The 6,878-nt window shown below is 37.2% G+C and overlaps 1 pseudogene; it reads right to left on the bottom strand.

Moving 5' to 3' along the window:
* Positions 1–4,906: 4,906 nt before the first annotated feature.
* Positions 4,907–5,787, bottom strand: LOC106315158 (annotated as a pseudogene).
* Positions 5,788–6,878: the final 1,091 nt, after the last annotated feature.

Here is a 6,878-nt window from a genome sequence, read left to right as displayed (position 1 = left end):
GTAGAAAATTAAAAAATCAATATTTTGTTATACCTAGACGACTTCCATGTAAGTCGTCTCAGGTTAGTTTTGCAATTGAAAAATAAAACAATGACGACATACACGGAAGTCGTCTGTCCGACGACTTACATGGAAGTCGTCCAAGATAAGCAAGGTTTGACCAGAATCTCGGAATAAAATCATGGACGACTTCCGTGTAAGTCGTCCAGACAAAAATATTTTTTTTTTGTTTTATTTTTCAATTGCAAAACTAACCTGAGACGACTTACATGGAAGTCGTCTAGGTATAACAAAGTATTGATTTTTTAATTTTCTACTGGACGACTTCCATGTAAGTCGCACAATCCAGTCAAATTCAAAACTAACCCGTTTACCTTAGACGACTTACATTGAAGTCGTCTCGATTTTTTTTTTAACAAACAAAGATGGATGACTTCCACGTAAGTCATCTAGAAAAACACATTTAAAAGTCAATTGCAAAATTAACCTCTGCATTGACCGGAAGACTTCCATGTAAGTCGTCTACAGCCAGACGACTTCCCAGACGACTTACCCGGAAGTCGTCTGGACGAACATATCTGAAAAAAAACTAATTTCATAATTTCAACATCTTCTCCAAGCACCCAAAATCTCAAACAAAAGTTACCCACCAAAAATCGTATAAGCTTCAATGGCTCTATGAACCATAAAAATTTTAGAATCAAAATCTTGGGTTTTTTTCCGATGAATATGGAGAGAAAGTAAAGAGATGCTGTTTTTGGTTCATAAGAATTGAAAAAGAAATAGTGTAAATCGATTTTTAGGTGCATTAAGAGCTTCAAATTTGGTTGTTCATGGTGGTTGGTGTATTGATGGCAATGACAATATTGTGAATACTTGAGGAAGATGAGGGTGATAGAGTAAAATATGCATTTTCAAAAAAAAAAACGTGATGGCATTTTCGTGAATAATCTGAACTTTGGGGGTGAAAGAGGCAAGTCAAAGTTCCAAAAAAACATGGGTTAGTTTTGTGTTTGGCTTTAAGTTTTGAGTCATATTTGCAAAAAGCCCCCCATCTTTGTGCTTCTTAGGTTTTTTTTTTTGTGATTATTTGTTTGCGATGAAGATCGATGAAGATGGATATATAGATGTGTGGTGGTATTTATCTAGGTTGCATGGAATCGGAAACCGAAACATTTCTAAACGTGGAAACATTATTTTTAAAAAGTTTTGGAAATGTTATAAATATATATATATATGAATGATTAAAATGTGAGTATAATTGTTTTCTTTTGTTTGGTTTATCTAAGAATATAAATGTGAGTATAATTGTGAGGTTTACGACAAGGAGATCCTTTATCTCCTTTCATATTTATTCTATGCACGGAAGCGCTCGTTAGCCTTCTTAATCAAGCAGAGAATCAAGGGAAGATAACGGGGATGAGAGCTGCTCGCGCTTGTCCCTCGGTATCCCACCTTCTCTTTGCTGATGATAGCCTTTTCTTCTGTAAGGCGGAGCCCCGTGAATGTGAAGAAGTTATGAAAGTAGTAAGGAAATATGAGAAAGCATCAGGTCAACGCATTAACTTTGACAAATCCTCATTACTCTTTGGTAAAAGGGTCCCAGCGAATGTTAGACAGCAGATAAAGGACACTCTTGGTATACAAAATGAAGGTGGGATGGGCTCATATCTAGGAATCCCAGAGGATATTAGTGGTTCAAAGTGCAAATTATTTGCCTTCCTCAAGGAGAAGCTCCTACATAGAGTGAATGGCTGGACTGGTAGATGGTTATCTAAGGGTGGGAAGGAGGTTTTGATTAAATCGATATTACTAGCTCTCCCGACCTATGTTATGTCCAGCTTCCTGCTTCCTTTGGAGATATGTGAGAACCTAGCAAGTGCCATTGCACAGTTCTGGTGGAGCTCGAATCCTCCGAAAAGAGGAGTTCACTGGGCAAAATGGGAAAAGATGTGTGCGCCTAGAGAAGAGGGAGGAATTGGTTTCCGTATGATCCATGAATTTAATCTAGCTCTTCTAGCTAAGCAGCTATGGCGGCTTGTGCAATTTCCGGATTCACTAGTAGCGAGAGTTCTCCGAGGAAGATATTACCGTCTCAGTTCGCCGTTGCGAATGGGCACTGTAGATACTCCATCTTATGTATGGACAAGTATATCTGCCGCGAGGAAGTTATTGCTTCTGGGAATTAGAAGTAAGGTGCACTCAGGGTACGAAATTAATGTGTGGGAAGATCCTTGGATCCCTACGATGCCAGCTAGGCCGGCGAGTGCCCGAGCTCCAGCAGTGAATCCTAAGATGCTTGTAAGCAGCCTTATTAATTCTGTCACCAAAGAGTGGGACACTCGATTACTGGAGCAATATGTAGCTCAAGAAGACATCCCGATGATTCAGAGTTTGGCCATTAGTCCTACTCATCGACGTGATACATTTTGCTGGAGTTACACAAAGACTGGACAATATACTGTCAAATCGGGATATTGGGTTGCGACAAACTTGATGAAAGATGAAGAGGAGTTAGAAGTTCTACAGCCGAGCATCATAAAACTTCAAGCCTTCGCTTGGAAGGTGAACGCGCCACAAAAGATCTGCCATCTTATATGGCAACTAATATCTGGACAGATAGCCGTAACAAGAAATCTGGTACGACGCAACATGAGATGTGACAATTACTGCCCAAGATGTGGAGCGCCAGAAGAGACCGTTACTCATGCTATCTTTGAGTGTCCACCGGCCTTACAAGCATGGGAGTTATCACAAACACCATCGAGCTCTGGAATCTTTCCTGTATCGAGTATTTACGCTAATATGGACTTCCTTTTTTGGAGGAAGAATGATATTCTGGAACCAGAAGAGGACAGAGACCCTTATCCTTGGATAATTTGGTTTATCTGGAAAGGTAGGAATGATAAGTTGTTTAGAGGAATAAACAGAGATCCATTGGAGCTAGTCAGGTATGCAGAGAGTGAGTGCCAAGCTTGGTACAATGCAAGAGACTCGGTGCCGGTTCTGCCAAATGTACAGACTATTGAAGAACCACAAGTCTTAAGCTTGGGTAATATCTGCACGGTGGATGGTTCATGGACTTCCACAGCTCAATTTAGTGGAATAGGATGGGTCTGGAAGGATGCAATGGGGAAGATACAACTCATGGGGTCAAGGAACTTACGGAGGAGGGAGACATCGTTACACTCGGAACTGGAAGCTTTAAAGTGGGCAATGGAGAGCATGATACAACACTCGACTTGTCAAGAGTTTGGGACGGACTGCAAGGATCTGATAGCAATGATGAACCAGCCACAAGATTGGCCCAACTTCACAGACCACCTCAAGTTTGAGTAATAGAAAAACCGTTTGCTGTCAAAAAAAAAAAAAAAAAGAATATAAATAAACACATGGCAGTTTTATGTTAACAATACGAAAATGAAACAAGTATTAGTTAAACATTCGAAATCATATTAAAATAGCAAATGTCCAATACATAAATATTAAGTAGTTTAACTCAAAATAAATATATAAGTTACAAAATTTATTTTAAAAAGATTTCTTCACGTTTCCAAATCAGAGTAACAAGTTTCTAAAGTGGAAACACAATTTTTTATTGAGTTTCCAAAATGAGATTTTCAAGAAACGAGTTTCTAATGAATTTCCACGAGTTTCCGATTCCGAAACGTTTCTGAAATGTGAAACAGACTATCATCTTGAGTTTCCATGCAACCTATGTATTTATAGATGTAAAATAAAATTTACATTTAAGAAAATCAAAATATTTAGATTTTATAAGTATTCTTTAACGCTTTGAGCACATTAAATATTTGCTGTTGTACTGTTAGAATTAGGGCATTCTTAAGCGCATGCCCGTAAATGAGACTATCTATGCATATTCTAGACATGTACAAGTGACAATACGTATATTATATTTGAAAAATTTGGAGAAAATTGGTTGTATCTTGTACTAGGAAGGTTCGGTAAATTTTTTTACCGCTGCAGTATTAATATAATACTCGTAATGGAGAGTTTGTTTACTTGTTATACCTGATCTTAATATAGCAATATATGATCAATTCTTGCTGGATTATGAAATTGATACATAAAAGTACAACTCGAATAAGTAATAATCATCATTCGTTAAGTTCAAGCTGCATGTCAATTCGTTTCAGATTGCCGGTAACTTAACTCATTGCTGTCTAGATAACTCTCGATAGCTAAGAGCATGTTTATCGCAGGTTTCTTAGGTTAGGTTTTTTAGCTTAATATAAGATACGGTCTCTTACCTTTTAACTAAAAAAGCTGAGAAACGTCTTTTAAAGCATCGTTATCCCAAAGACTCATTTAGGGTCTCTTAGTTTTTAAAAAAATATTTTTAAGTGTTAAAAGTTATTTAAGAAACCACCTTTAAGAGACACCATAATTTTTGTGCTCCAATGAGATCTTATTTAGGGTTTCTTAAAAAAAATATTAACATTGTTTAATTAAAGATAAAATTTACTTATTAAATAAAAAATTATAAAAGATAATATTTTAAACATAGATTTAAATAAAAAACTTTAAAAAAAAGATTAAAAAAAAAACTATAAAATTTTGAAAGAAGCATCCGAGCTCAGTTAATGTCTTCATCATGTCCAAATTTAAGCCATACATGTTCAGTTGTTGATGCATTTTGTCTGTCACGAATTCTAGTCCGAACACCCATCATATTAGCGATATTCGTATGACACTAACTCCTTGATTATTTTTTTTCTCTAATTTTAATATTTGACACATTAAGTCACTATGCTTTCTACCTATTTGTTGATGGTGTTGGGAAAAAACTAACAACAAAAGTCACTTGCAGGCCGAGATGACCCGAAAGCAATTAGAAACTCTCAGCCCTCCCATCATGAAGCAAATTCTACCACTGGTGGAATTATCATATGCTTATAATGTTATTATAACTTTGTTTGTAGACATCATTACATATATTTGAGCATTCTAGAACGCATAAGGGTCTCTCAACAAGTTGATAGACTTGTTCAAAACAACCAAAGCACACGTGAATTATACACCGCCCCACTCTTCGTCATAGAGATACAAGCTGAGACCAAACCGAGCACATGCTCTGCAAAATGCTATTTCCTCAGCTGCAGCAACTGGATCCTCGATGTGATCGTCAGTGATCGGTACTGTCCCAGTCGATTCTCGGTGTGCCTGCATTACATAGAATCTTCAGCTTTTGAAAAGTGTGACACACGGCGAAAGAAAGATGGACAAAAAACCTTGGTCATGTATGTAATCAAGATTATGTATAGTCACAACACGAGACAAACAAACCGGCTTAATGATTTTAACATAGGATACATGACCAAGACAAAACAAACATGGACACATGAGCTAAGGAGAGGAAGTGAATGTGGAGGAGCTTCTTACCTCACCATCAGAGCCACAAATGGTGCGTAGAAGTTGAGCATCCGGTTTGCATGGAACCTACAAATACAAGTCCAAGAACTCAGATCAAGAAGCAACAACAACGATTTAAGTTAGTTGAGGGATCAAAATCTAGTACCAAGGGATGAAGCCAGAAGAAGCTGCACTGGATCTAGGATCGTGGCTCTTGAGGATGTTATCAGGGATCTTCTTGTTGAGATCTCGAAGTATCTCAATCAGAGGACGAGTGATGGAGGAAGAGGACGAGAACTTGTCCAAAGGCACTACATAGTTCGAGTTAGGAACCACTTTTGTTTCCAAGTGACCATCTGTTTCTTGTGTGCTTGATACTGATTTGCAGAAACATTCATCATTTCTCAGTCCAAGTCAAGACCAACAAACGTCTCTAAAGGAACATAAAAGAACGTAGTAAGCGTTCAAGAACCCCCACAAAAAAAACTAGAAGCTATGTGATAGAGAAAGAATGACCTTAGATCACGAGACAATTGCTCTGCATTGATTCCCTCCCGTGCAAGTAGTCTGCTCCATATCCAATAGAAAAAATAAAACACTTACCAACAAAACCATCACAGAGACCAAATTAATAAGTTTTATGGATAATTGATTGAACACAATCTCTAATTAAAAAAACATGTAATTTCCAGAGAGAATCAAAATCAAAACTTTCAATCAAGAACAGAAAGACACATGATCCAACAACATACACTACATTGAGAACATTTACATGCAATAGCCATATACGACCAGAGATATAATCAAAGATGACAACTTTACCAAATCAGAAACAAGACCATGAATCTATAGACTAACAAAGTCAAATTTCAGATGCAAACAGAGAAGAATAAAGAGAAGACGTTACCAGTTTAATCTCTCTCCCTGCGTCCCTTTCGATGTCGCTCTCAATCTCACGAACGTTCATCGCCTCTGCGATGCTGAGAGAGAGAGAGAGAGAGAGAGGATTGCTTGATGGAGACAAATAGCCGTTTCGGTCGAGACAGAGAGGTTTCGAGAGAGAGAAAAAAACCATTTATGAAACGAAACCTCGCCTCTCTCCTCTCATTTCCCTGCACGTGTCATCAAGAACCGTCGCTTACTTCCCCTAATTAAGATACACCTCTTATGATAATAAGTGTTTTTGATTTTTTTTTTAAATCAAAATTAACCTAAGATACCCACTAAATACTTGCAATAATGGTGCTCTTTGTTATGAAATAACTTATAATTTATAGTATCGAGAAATTTAAATAACAGTAGAGTTCAATATCCGTAGGAAGCAAATAACACTAATATAAGTGAGAGAGTTTATTATAAAGAAGAAGAAGAAGATGTAATGGTGTACAAAAGAGTGAGATGAGTGATGGTATTTATAGTGAGCAACAATACATAAAATATCAAAGATGGTGCTTGATTTGGTAAATGAGTGGGTGATCATAGTGCTTGATGAGTAGATGATCATA

The sequence above is a fragment of the Brassica oleracea genome, chromosome C9 (genome assembly GCF_000695525.1).
Source record: "Brassica oleracea var. oleracea cultivar TO1000 chromosome C9, BOL, whole genome shotgun sequence".
NCBI classification, from domain to species: Eukaryota; Viridiplantae; Streptophyta; class Magnoliopsida; order Brassicales; family Brassicaceae; genus Brassica; species Brassica oleracea.
The sequence above is the reverse complement of the archived record's forward strand: the minus strand, read 5'-3'. Positions and strand labels throughout refer to the sequence as shown.